Below are 13,764 nucleotides of genomic sequence, written 5' to 3' on the forward strand. Positions count from 1 at the left end.
AAGTCGCCAGGATGATCGCCAGGATAACGACGCGCAAATCGGGGATGCGAGAAGACGATACTCTGCGACTGGTGCAGGCTTTCGTTGTAAGCCGCGTCGTCTACGTAGCGCCCTACCTCCGCCTTAAGAAGCGTGACATCAAAAACCTCGACATCATAATCAGAACTGCCTACAAGAAGGCCCTGGGACTCCCTCTTGCGACATCGACGGACCGGCTCTTGCGACTGGGTGTGCACAACACGATCGATGAGCTGATAGAGGCACACCTTACGGCGCAGGTGGTACGGCTCTCCACAACTCGAACTGGCCGACAAGTCCTGAGTGATTTAAACATCAATTGCCCCCGACAGCTAGACACCAAAACCGACATCCCAGCCTCATGGAGAGGACAACTCAAGGCAGCTCCACTACCCAGGAATATGCACCCTGATTTTCACCAGTCAAGACGACAAGCACGAGCCGAAGCCATGAAAAGACACTACGGCGGGCGCGAGGGCGTGTTCTATGTCGATGCTGCGGGTCCCGAGCAGGGAATGACGGCCGTCGCGGTAGTGCACCAAAATACAACAGTCGACGGACTAGTACTGGCTAGCCAGGACATACTGGCTGCGGAAGAAGTGGCGATTGCTCTAGCTGCAACACACACTAGCTCAATATACATTCTCACAGATTCACAGACAGCGTATCGCAATTACCTCAGGGGCAGGGTCGCACCGCTAGCAGCTAAAATCCTGCAAGATAGCTACATCCGTGGCTACCAACCCACACACAAACACTTAATATGGGTACCAGGTCACCAGGGCATCCCAGGGAACGAGAGCGCACATGCCTCAGCCCGAGCATTTCTCCCCCGGGCACCCAGTGCGGATGCCGTGGAACCTCCTACCCCACTACTAACTTACAATGACATACTTCAGCACTTAAGATTATCCCGTCGGGTCTACCCTCCGCCGGCTAAGACACTAGATAAAGGGGAGGAACAACACCTCCGAAAGCTACAGACCAACACTTACAACAACCCACGAAGACTGCATGCCATAGACCCGGAGTCATTTGACTCACAATGCAAATTCTGCGGGGAGAAGGCGGACCTGTACCATATGGTATGGGCCTGCCAACGAAATCAGGCGATCACTGTTAATAACCAGCCAACGCAGGAGGGGTGGGAGGCAGCTCTGTCCAGCTCGGACGGAAAGAGTCAAAAGCAACTCATCGAAAGAGCCCGGACAGCAGCCTACGCCAATGGGGTTCCGGACTGAGAGCTCCAACCACGGCTACAACCTCCTAAACCATTTCATTAAAATATTTTCACCACCACCACCGGGTGTCCACCGAGATGACAGAGAATTACTGCTCCATTTCCGTTCCTCAAAAAGCGTTGCGTTCAAAGGGCCGGGCATCGCGCGGAACGGGTGGTGGCGTTCCTCCCCTCCTTTACTGTGCGGTTCGGATGTCCACCGAGATGACCGAGATTTACTGCGTAATTTCCTTTCCTCAAAAAGCGGCGCGTTCAAAGAGCAAGGCATCGCGCCGAGCGGGTGATGGCGTTCCGTGGACTGCCTGGCAGCGCTGCAACACGCTGTCGCGTTCCACTCCTAAAGGCGAAGCTTAAGCGGCAATAATTAGCAGTTAATTAGTATTTAGTCATTAATCAGTAATTAGTCACTAATTAGTCATTTGTCATTTCTTCGTCATCAATTATGTGTGACGTAATCCAGTGGTGACGTCACTATTGGTGTGGTGTGTTGAACAATAGACCCATTTCATGATTTTGACTAGTACCATCTACAACCAATGTGTGATGCCCGTAAGCATTTCATGCTTGCTCTACTGTCGGTTACGGGAGAGGCAGACATTTTCTGTACCACTTTCACTGCCTCTGTGGCACTGGTGACGTCATCACTGGATGACGTCACAGATAATGAACTACTAATTACTAAGTAATCACATATTAATAATTAAGGGCTAATTACATAGTATTGACTAAATACTAATTGCTAATTAATCACGCTTAAGCTTCGTCTTTAGGCGTGGAACGCGACAGCGTGTTGTAGCGCTGCCAGGGAGTCTACCGAAGGCCACCACCCGTACGGCGCGATGCCTTGCCCTTTGAACACAACGCTTTTTGAGCCAAACAAATGGCGCAGTAATTCTCTGTCATCTCGGTGGAAATCTAAACAGCACCGTACATGAAGGGAGGAAGTGGGAGTCAAAGAAGAAAGAGAAGGGGGGATCGTAAGGGAGAAAATGAAATTATTTGAGGAAGGGAAACTAATCAGTAACTGTCTGACATATCTCGGTGGACACCCGTCATACGTTTGTAGAGGAAGGGAGAAGGTGGGAGTGAAAGAAGGAAGAAAAAGGGGGTCCGTAATGAAGAAAATGAAAATTGTATTTGAGGAAAGAAAATTACGCAGTAACTGTCTCACACTCGCTCTCGCGCATGCGCAGTTGGGACTCTCCGGGGCTCCGCGAAATCGCTCACACCTACCGTAGTGCTGCTTCACCAACAAAAAGATTGACTTGGTTGCAGTTTCACGCGTAGTGCACACCAGTTTGTTTTGGAGCTTGCGTTCCCTGTAAAAACAGAATTATTCATTAAAAACAAAGTTGTGGAAATAAAGAATAAATATTTGCACTAGGACTATGCAGTCAGTGCAAGCAAAAAGAAATTAAATCAAAGAAATTAAATTAAGAAATTAAAGAAAAAGGCGCTCTCAGCATCTCATGGTAGTGCGCCGTGGATGACCACTACAGTTCTGCTGCTGCATCGCATGTCGTCGCCAAAGAGAAATTTTCCACGGCTGCCAACTAAGGATAGCCGGTAGATGCAAGTAATTTTAGTAGTGATTGAACCTTACACGATTATCCTGCACGAAACTTAAAAAAAAATAGCTGACTGCGGGAGAAGGACAGGCGTCTCATGATGTCAAAATTAGATATGTATTTACTGAGGCGCAGAGAACGAGGCCGATGGAGTAATTTATTTCTTCCCAATAATAAAGAAAATGCGGTGGTTCTTAAGGTCGATGCAGAAACAGCTATAACGTAAGACGATCTGCGTAAACAAATATTCCTCTCGCCGACACTTCCTTGTCGGGTGGTTTATATGGATACTTTCTTCTCATCTGCCCACAGCCTTCAGCATTATTTATAGTATATAGCAAAAGCTGAAACAAAAACTTATTTCACCGTCTTGTCAGCGCACTTCGGAGAGGGTAGCACGTCCTCTCTCTGGCGACCCTGAAACCCCAGCGGCACGGCTAATCTACTGAGTGAACACGTGTTAGGTCAGCCATGTTTGTCGAGACTTGGCGCGGATTAGTGTCTCTGTGTTTCAGAGCCGCGGCCCAAGTGCTGGCGCAGTGTCGTATACGAGCCGGCGCATATATATATTCGCTGCCCCGAGGATGGCAGTTCTCTGAAGAATGACGTATGACGCGACTGCTGGACGGTGACGCCATTCAGCGGGGAGCAGAGTCACACCGAGATTGCTAAAAACTTGGCCATTCGTCGTTGTACCCCGTATTTTTCTAGTTTTTCCATGGAAGATAGCAAGGCAGCTGAAAGATAGTTTTTTTTTTCTTTCTGCCGCCATCACATTAGCATGATGTTACTAAGCTGGTGCTGTTTTACAAAATCGAAACTTAACCAAGTGGTTTTCAATGTTGGACAGAAAAGTAACTTGTGTTCTTCAGCTGTGAAGACTGAGCTGCCGATAGGCATTAGTGAACGGACGGTATGGTTGTGAAATTTACCTGGAGGAAGAAAATATAGTAGATTTTTTAAATCTTCATTGCGGGAAGGTTAAGGTTCTTGGTGGATTAGAGAATGAGTGAGACAATACTTGGTGCTAACAGTCGACGTCACCGCAAGTGCGGATGCCAACACAGCAAGGCTGCATATTAAGGCAGAAAGGCACTTGCCGTGGCCCTGTACCCGGTACTCCAGAACAGGAATATAGGACTTGACGGCGACTTGATTCAAAGCGCATGCGCTAACATTACATCTTTTCCATTTTGACGCTAAATTACCCGTTTTTTACATTGGGAATCAACAAAGCAAGATCCTTAAGATTCCGTCAGCACCTCCGGTACAGTGAGGTTGCACGTTAATGCGTAGTGATTAGCAATAACACAAGAGCCTTTAGCGATTTGAATGTCATGACGTGGTGGAGCTGTTGCTGAATGGCTAACGTGTTTTCGTGTGGAGTAGGCGTGTTATGGCAACAATGACCAGAATCGCATAGCAATGTCGATTTACTGCTGAAGGCGGTGTGTGAGCACAGTGCGCGGAAGAAAGCTTACACCCAAAAGTATTGAACACCTGTGACCGGCCTCAGTTTGCTAGAAACGCAGTGGAAGGTGTCCGATGCAGGCAGCAAGTCGTGGGCCAAATTGTGTGAGCCATTTGCAGGCAACACCCGTTCGTAACTAGTCCGCGTCTAGCGCTTCTGCCGTGGTGACAAACCTTCAATCTCTCTGTCCGAAAAAGAAGTCGCCTTTCTCTCTGGTTTTATTTGATTTTACCCGGTTTTAGTAGCATCCTTTACATGGTTTCTGACGTTTTAGCCGTGTTAGTTATTGGTAGTGGTGAAAACATTTATTACGAATGAGCAGGAGGTATGTTTGGATCAGCCCGTAAGGGACCGATCCTTACAAACACTAGGTGGAAGTCCCTAGTATGGGACCCCAGTGGCGGTTGCCGCCGCCCGGGCGCGCCCGACTAAGGCTTGTTGGGCCTGTAAGTCGTGGCAGCCGAGCAGGGTCGCCTCCGAGTCCTCCCGGGTTGGGTTGGAGATGGGGGGAATAGCGGGGTTGGAGGGGCAGGCCCACACCATGTGATAAGTGTCAGAAGACACTGCACTACAGTGTGGGCAGCTGCCGCTAAAGGAGGGGTCAAAATGTTTTAGCACTGCCGGGCACAGCAATGTATTGGTGAGAAGGCGGAGAAGGAGCCGCTCATCCGCCTTCTTAAGGCCTTTACATGGGCTAGGGTAAAGGCGATGACAATTTTGATAATATGTTGTAATATCTTTGAATGTATACACCGGATTAAAATCGGGTTCCTGATCGGACGGGGAGGAGAAAACAGCCCGGTGAGAGAGCGCGCGGGCGGCTGCGTCTGCTGCCTCGTTTCCTGCCAACCCCTGATGAGCAGGGGCCCATATGAGGTAACGGTGTGCGGGGTCCGTATCCCGTATGCAATTTTGGTATATTCGATAGGCTAGGAAGGGAGTGCAGCCTTGTTCGACGTTCCGACAGGCCCCTCGCGAGTCGGTGATTATGTATTTTGAATTGGAATGTGAGGCCGCGAGAGCAATCGCGACCTCTTCTGCTTGTGTTGCACTGCGGGCTCTGAAAGTTAGGCCGTTAACTGTGTTGCTGTTGTGAACTACCGCGGCCGTGTACCATCCCCCGTGGTGAGGGCCGGAGGCGTCCACGTAGTATACACCTGTTTTGTTGCCATAATATCGGGCTAGCGCTTCCGCTCGTGCCAGGCGCCGACCATTATGGTCTTCATGTGACATGTTTGCTGGAAGAGGCCGCACGTGGAGGGCACGTCTCCACAGTTCCGGGATGCGAAACCTGTCTTCCATTGGAGGGGTGTGTTGGATATGGAGTCGAGCAAGAAGGCGGCGACCCGACTCCGTTAGCGACAAGCGCGTGTACTGGTTTGTAAGGTGCGCCTCCCGGAGTTCCCGGAAAGTATTCACCACCCCAAGAGCCATAAGCCGGCTGTTTGAAGTAGTGATGGGGAGGTCAAGGGCACGTTTAACAATTTTGCGAAGGATGACCTCAAGGGCGTCCTCCTCTTGTTTCCGTAGGTGGAGATAAGGAGTCGAATAGAGAATTCGACTGGTTACAAAGGCGTTTGCCAGCCGCAAGGCATCCTTACTTCGTAACCCTCCGCGTTTGTTGGAAACCCGGCGGACCATGCGGCCCACCTGGTCCCCCACCTTACGGAGTTTGGCCAATGTAGTGTCTGGCCGCCTGTGTTTGTGGATGTAGAGTCCGAGTACCCGTATCTCATCCCTTTCGCGTATGGGACCACTCTCAAGAGAGAGAGATATTTTAGTTGTGCACTTCTGTGAGGGGCGGAGGTGCACAAATTCCGATTTTTGAGGGGAACATTGAAGACCGCAGCGGCGGGCGTAGCGGTCTACTATCGTCGCCGCTGTTTGCAGGCTGGTTTCAATGTCTCCTGTGCTGCCCTGCGTGGCCCACAGAGTGATGTCATCGGCGTACAGGGCGTGCTGCACGCCGGCGACACCACTCAGCTGGGCCGGCAGGTGCATCATGGCCAGATTGAAGACCAGCGGGGAAAGTACCGCGCCTTGAGGGGTTCCCCGCGTGCCGAGTAGGTAAGGACCATGGTCTCTATCTTGAATTCGAATGTAGGATTGACGATCTATTAAAAATTGGCTTATGTATTGGAATGTATTGAGGCCACAGTCGGCGTGACTTAGGTTAGTGAGTATGATCTCATGTGTTACATTGTCAAATGCCCCTTTAAGATCCAAGGCGAGTACTACCCGATCATTATGGGGGCATTCGAGGGGGTCAAGGACTTCCCGATTGAGTTGCAGGAGGACATCCTGTGCGGACCTGTGTGGGCGGAATCCGAACATGGTGCTCGCAAAGACTTGTTTGTTTTCAAGATATGTAGATAACCGATCCCGCACCATCGTCTCCATTAGTTTGCCCACACATGAGGTGAGAGAGATGGGGCGGAGGTTATCTGTGTCAATTGGTTTGCCAGCTTTAGGAATAAAAGTGACCAAAGCCGTTTTCCATTCGATTGGCAGGGGGGTGTCCCCGCGCCAAATCGCATTGACGTATTCCAGGAGGGACTGGTATGCCAAGTCGGGCAGGTTCGTCAAAAGCTTGACGGTGACCTTATCCCGTCCTGGCGCAGTGCCCCGTTTCATTTTGGCGAGAGCCGCCCGCAGATCATGGAGCTTGAAAGGTTGATCCAGCTCCGTGTTCTCTCTGCCTGCATAAGAGTACGCAGATCCACGGGGGTCTTGGGCTGTACACAGATACTGGTCCCGAAGTTTCTGTGCCAGTTGAGTCGTGTTGCCAGAAAAAGCGTGCAGGGATCGGTGCAAATGTTTTTGTGTTTCGGTTCGTGTTTGTGTTGGGTCGATTAGGGCTCGAAAGAGACGCCACGTGTTTCGGCTGGACATTTGTAGCGCGGCCGTGTTGCATCTATCTACCCAGTTGGAGTCGGCGAGTTGGGCCGCGTACTCTGCCGCTTTCTGGGTAAGCTCGGCAATTCGAGCTTTAAGCTTTCTATTGTGTTTCTGGCGTTGCCAAAGGCGGACGAGGCTGCGACGGGCTTCCCAGAGGTGTAGAAGGTGGTTATCCACGTCCGTGACCGCCTCTGAGAGCTGGATGTGTGTTTTATGCGAGGAAAGGTGTGCCAGCAGCTGTTGGGACCATGCTGTGTAGCCTTGCGCGGAAATGGGTGTATTATCAAGTGAGTTAAAATTTTGCCTGAATTTCGTCCAATCTGGGATATGGGCTTGTGTTCTGGGACGCTTGAGGGGGCGTGTGCGTAGTGTAGTGTTAATGATGCAGTGGTCGCTACCGAGGGTCTCCTCGGTGTTGAGCCAGTCTGCGTGTCGTATGTTGCGAGTGAAGGTTAAGTCCGGACACGTATCCCGTGTCACGGAATTTCCTAGCCGGGTTGGGTGGACAGGGTCCGTGTGGAGGGTGAGGCCCAACGTGGACGCAAGCTCCGCCAGCTTACGCCCGCGCGACTCCTCCTTGCGATACCCCCACTGCTGACTGGGAGCGTTAAAGTCGCCCACAATCAGCAGGGGATCGCGGCCCGCTACTCTTAGCGCGCGGCTAAAGAGGTCCGCAAAAGTCACTCGCTTTAGTTTGGGAGAGCAGTACACGTTGAGTATATGCAACGGTGGGTCCCTGCGGCGGACTGGTAGGAGGGTCACCATTACATAAGAGTACTCTAGTTGGAGGTCGAGATCCACTAGGTTGGCTGTGTAGTTTTGTGAACGAGAAGACAAGACGCGGGATCCTGTTGGAACGTCGTGTAATTTGAAATTGTGGCGCCCAGGCCTGGCTCTTGGAGGGCAACCACGGCTGGTAAGGACTCGAAAGTTTCAAGGTAGAGGCGGAAATTGGCCCGCTTAGTGCGGTCCTTAAAGCCTCTACAGTTCCACTGTGTTATTGAAGTTGACATGGCCGAATTGGATATGGCGGAACTCCTTTGATTAAGGTGTCTCGCCATGATTTAAAATTCTTGGGGGGGAGGAGGAGGGATTGGCTGCCTCAGAGCCAGCTACTTGCGCCATCAAGGGGGTGATGACGGAAGGAGCGGGGCAGCTGTCCTCATTGTCCGAATCAATAATCAGACGGTTGAATTTTGAAGGGCGGGATACGTCCCTAATGGGTCCCGTCCGACGGAGGAGGCGGGGGTTGTCCGTTTTGAGACCACCGCGGGGACGGCAGATTTGACCTTTGTCAAGATCTGGTCCATGGCGGTCTCGATCATATATCGCAATTTAGAGGTTAAGCGCTCCTCCATCGCAGAGATGGCTGTCACGAGGGCAGGCGAGATCTCCGCGTCGCTCTCCATTGCGTCCGAGTTCTGCGGGCTCGGTGCGGCAGACGCCAATTTTGACTCTAAATTTTGAATTTTGTTGAGCAAAAGCTCATTCTGTGCCCGGAGCACGTCTATCTGTTTTTTGTACTCCGCATCGAGTGCGGAGACGGTTACGGGGGAGGGTGAGGGATGGGAGGAAGAGGAGGCGATCTCAGCCCAGCTGCTCACCTGTTTGTCGTGTTGAGGCGCTGATGCCCGGGCGTCGGCAGCGCCAATTGTCTTGAGGGCCGGGAAGTGGCCAGTGTCTCTGCCGCTGGGCGGTGGAGGCGCCGTCTTCTTCCCGGGCGCTGGCTTCACCGACGGTGAAGAAGGTGACGATGTCTTGTGGTCGGTGCCGTGAGCACCACGCGGCGTTCCGCCACCGGCACCTGGTTTTGAATGACTTGGCTGCTTGCCAGGTCTCTGGTTTTTTGGCACCTCTGGGCGTTTAGCCTTGGGGCCATACACCTTGAGCTGCCGGAATTTTATCGTGCAGTCGCGGGAGTTGGTAGCGTGGGCTTGCCCACAGACTGCCCAGGACAGAGTACATTCATGCGGCGCCTTGACTCCGTCGACGGTCGGCGCCGTTTGGCCACACAGGCCGCACTTTTCATCCGGGCAGGGGCAGGTGTCTGCTCGGTGGCCCACAGTGCCGCACCGCACGCAGGCCGGAATGGTTCTCTTGTACGCACGCACAAGGGTCACCTCAGAGTTATAGTGCACATATCGCGGCACCACTTTCCCCACGAAGGTGAGCGACGCGACGTCGGATTTGCCAAGCTTGCGGATATCGGCAAGCTCTCCAGCACGCCACTGGATCTTGTTTTGGAGGGACTCACTGGTCTCGTGCTTGGCCACGGTGATGACGCCGCGGCACACGTCTTCAGTGAGTTTCAACTGGCCGTACATAGAGAGCTGGCCCTTCGGTGATGTTAGTTGAAAATCCCGCAGAAGCTTGTCCGCGACGTGCGGCTCTCTGGTGCCTGCGACGATGAGGGTTTGCTCCCATGTGGGGAGCAGGCTGAGGGATGCTGCGGCCTTGGCGCCCAGGTAGGCCGCGAACGCTGCTCCCAGCTCGCCATGGTGGTAGACATCCCTCAGAGCGACGGTCACCCGGGGCTTCAGGATGATCACGATGTCTTCTGGATGAAGACGCGGCAGTGGCTTTGGTTTCGAAGAGGGTCCCGTCTTAGACTGGGCCCCTCCGTGAAGCGCTGCAGCGCGCGCAGCAGCGTTGTCTCGTGTTGAGCGGCCTGCCGACGTGGCGTCCGCTTTCTTCGAGGCGGCGTCCCGCTTGCGGGAGCGGCGTTCCACTAGTTTGAAGAGCCTCGGGTTCTCGATGGGCGCAGAATCCGGACTCTCAGGCGTTGGAGCTGAGGGAACCTCGGACCAGGCCATGGCGTCCGGGTCGTAGCCGCGTTGTACTTTTTGGGCAGCCATCTTGACACGGGTGGGCGACTCACTCACGGCCGAGCGTCGGCGTAGGCGTTAGGCCTAGCGCCGTCGCCACGAAACGCAAGTGAGGATCGGCCCTAAAATGCGTAAATGTTGCCCCACCTGTGTGTGAGTGGTGTCCACAGGTAGCTGTCGACTTCGCGAAGACAGACGCGGCTGCGTTGACGGGGTTCCGGCCGAGGAACCGTGGCTCCAGCCAAAAGTTGGCGGAGACGATGCGCTGTACGTCCACTCGCTCCGCGCGCTCACAGCGCCCCCACCGTGTTAGTTGTTGGCGTTCATCCTTAGTTAACCTTTTTAGCAGTTGTGTTCGCCATTTCACCTAACAATCTCCGCTTCCTCAGCTTTGTTATCCCATCGTGTTTTAGCAATGTAATTCCTCTGTTTTTAGTTTTTTTTGTGTGTGTTTTATTCAGACCTTCATGCACCCTCAGCCCTGCTGTTCCATGCTTTTTACATGTCTTTCACTTGCTTTTAGTCTTTTATTTGTTAGCACTCATGCTCGTTGTATCCTTGATAACCCGGGAAAAAGTGATAACATACTCATTCGCGCTCTGATTGTGTTGTGCTTAGATAAATCCCCCAGGTGGGCGTTTCTATGGCGTGTGCATTTAAGAGCGGTGCCTTGGGCATTCTTGAAATAAAGTTGATAGTTCAGCGCTCTGTCCTGTCCGCCTTCTGTCTTTTCCTAAACGTGTTCGCGCTGCTGAAATCGTATGGATTCCCACCAACTAGCCCGCCAGATTGTGTTACTCGTATATGAGAACCAATTGTGCAGCGCCTGTTAGAAATGTGTGCTTATAATTAGCTGAGTTTACAGCTCAGGTTTTGATGTGCATGCTCCAACTGTACTTCACAGTTCTGCGCAAGCAGAACGCAAGGCATAACGAATAGCGCTATCTTCCTGTGACAGGAAGTGACAAACAGAGAGAAATTTCGACAAAGAGTGACAATAACCAGAGAAAAAAGGACAAAAGTTATGAGACAGTGAGAGCAGGAAGTACAAAACAGCCCAATACCAATGTCATATTCGAGCAGGCAGTGAATAACTTGATTTTCATAACAATGAAATACCTCTGACATTATCACCCTGTGATGATAGCACTTAAAAAAAAGAAGAAACAATGATGCAGGTTGAGCGTATTCGGCATAAACTGGGTAACAGCAACAGTAAAGAATGAAAGGCGCAAAAGAATGTGCGTTTAGAATATTTCAGAAATTCAAATAATCATAGCGGACAGCATTAAGCGAAAATCTCATTTGCGCAGCCTTAGATGCTGACGCATGTGGCCTCCTTTCTCCTTAGACCTTTGTGCCAATGCCGTTGTTGCACTTTGAAAAGAAATTTTGTAAGAATATGGCGTGGAAAATTTTTTCGCATTTTGCGTAATGCGTTCACTGAAGGCCGTAGTATGTGTGAAGCTAGACTGTGCAAATGTTTCCATTGCCTGCTTTCTGAAGGTGGCTTTTGCGCCTAACACAAGCTTTATTCAAGACACATTCTCCAAAATTGGAGAAGCGAGTGCAGCATAATTAAGAAACCCTGTAAAATCCTGTTTGAATTGAACGCTATTTTTTGCTTTGTTCATTTGTTTCCTCTCGGTGCTTTTCCTTATCGCCGCGCACGCGTGGTCTAGCCATAAGTTCTTCACTACGCGTGAACAGGTATCTGGTGCGTGCCTACTAAGCACAAATGATATGGAAGCCAATTATTATGATGAACATTGTTGGTAGCAAAGCCTTTGGGGACAGTAGTAAAGCAATAGTAAAGTAGCCAGTAGTAGTAAAGTAAAGTAGAGTAAAGTAGCCACCTTTTATGCCCATCATTCTAGCGTTGTGCTCGCGCTCACTGATTTAAGAATCTCCACTTCTTCCATGCAGGAGACTCAAATGAGTCTCCGTCCTTATGTGGCCGTCACTAGCGCTGTTATAGGGCTGCAAAGGAAACCTGCACAACTCTTGAGAAACTTCGGAGTCGAAGAAAATTTAGTCCACGCCCGAGGATAAAACCCGGTACGTACCACCACCTGTCCGGTGAAGTCGCTTTACCAACTGTGCTTACCAGGACGGCTAGAAGATGGCAGAGCGAAGCCGAATCGTTCAACAACTTGTAGCGGGAACGGTGTTAATTCATAGTATTCAGAGGAGTCCGACAAGCGAAGTAAATTGCAGTTAGAGAGTAATTATTCATTAGCATCGTATTTGCATAACAGCAGCCATACGGCTACAAAAGTAAACTGTACAGGTTTTTCAGCTTAAGAAAGTCGTGTAGCTTTAATTTGTAGCAGTAATAACACTTTGAGATGGATGGCAATCAATAAATACTCCTTAACTCAATTCTTTTCCTCTCTGTGGGATTCCCCTAAACACACTGGAATAAATCTGTTCGCGTTTGTTTGTTCTGCAATGATAGGAAATCGGGAAGAGGGCTCCGAAGCAGTCCGCTCAACACAACTGCTTTTTGTCGAGAATTGATGAAATATGAGAGAAAATTAAAACTGGTAACGGCGGCGAACGAAGTCAGTGGAATACGTAGGGGTACGGGAGTTTCGAAACCCCTCGCACAAGTTGGAAATGTGCTCCGCTTCTGTAGCACAATGGGCCGCCTCGGGTGTTTAGTGAGGGGAAAGAAGAGAAAGGAAAAAAAAAGAGAAATACTGTAAAGGGGAAAAAAAACGGGAGAAAGAGATAAAATAACGAATGAAAGAGAGAAATGCTCAACAACCGTCTACCCGCTCCCGAGAGTCCGGTTCCGTGATGGGAGGGCAAAATCAGTATACCGGTAAATCGACTCTGGTGGTTCCTCGGTTTTCTCCACGGAGTGTCCTCTTAAGGGATGTCGCGGTCGCGGCTCTTCCATTTTGTCCTCATTAGAGGGAAAGGCAACATGGGCGCTGCTTCCCTTCGTCCCCGGCGCTCTGCAGCTCGCTACTTACACTCTGTCACGGTTTAAAACTTCGGGGCACGTTCGAAGGCCCACTCTGAGGAGAAACGCGAAGGCCTGAGGTAATCGAGCGCAAGATAGAGCCATTAGGGTCACGTAGCCCGTCCTCAATGGGAGATCTTATTGCGTACCTTCTAAGTTGCACGCGTAGAAAAATCGCAGCGGGCACGTGATTGGGCGTTGCTTATCAGCTCAAAAGTGAGGGAGAAGGGACGGCAACAAACATTTAAGTAATAGCGACCGATTGTGTTTAAGGTGTGTGCGGGAGTTATGATTAGGGACTGCAATTTGTCCCCTCCATGGAATACACAACGACACTGACTACGTATGAACCTTGTGCACTAAAAATGTCTGACGCCAATAGGGACACAATACACGCTCATCTTACATGGGTTTTGCGCACAAATACTCGCACGCTATATATTTTACTGCGCATGCTCTGTCATTACCACCTAGTGCTAGGTGTTGCACTGCGTCCACTAAGTGCACCATATGCTACAGTATACGGCAGCAGAGGGGCCAGGATATATATATATATAATAATAATTTAGCACCTGTCTTCAGTGCATGCACTAAAAATGTCTGACGCCAATAGGGACACAATACACGCTCATCTTACATGGGTTTTGCGCACAAATACTCGCACGCTATATATTTTACTGCGCATGCTCTATCATTACCACCTAGTGCTAGGTGTTGCACTGCGTCCACTAAGTGCACCATATGCTACAGTATACGGCAGCAGAGGGGCCAGG

Source organism: Amblyomma mixtum, chromosome 2 (genome assembly GCF_055824585.1).
Source record: "Amblyomma mixtum isolate Tamu chromosome 2, ASM5582458v1, whole genome shotgun sequence".
Classification (NCBI taxonomy): domain Eukaryota; kingdom Metazoa; phylum Arthropoda; class Arachnida; order Ixodida; family Ixodidae; genus Amblyomma; species Amblyomma mixtum.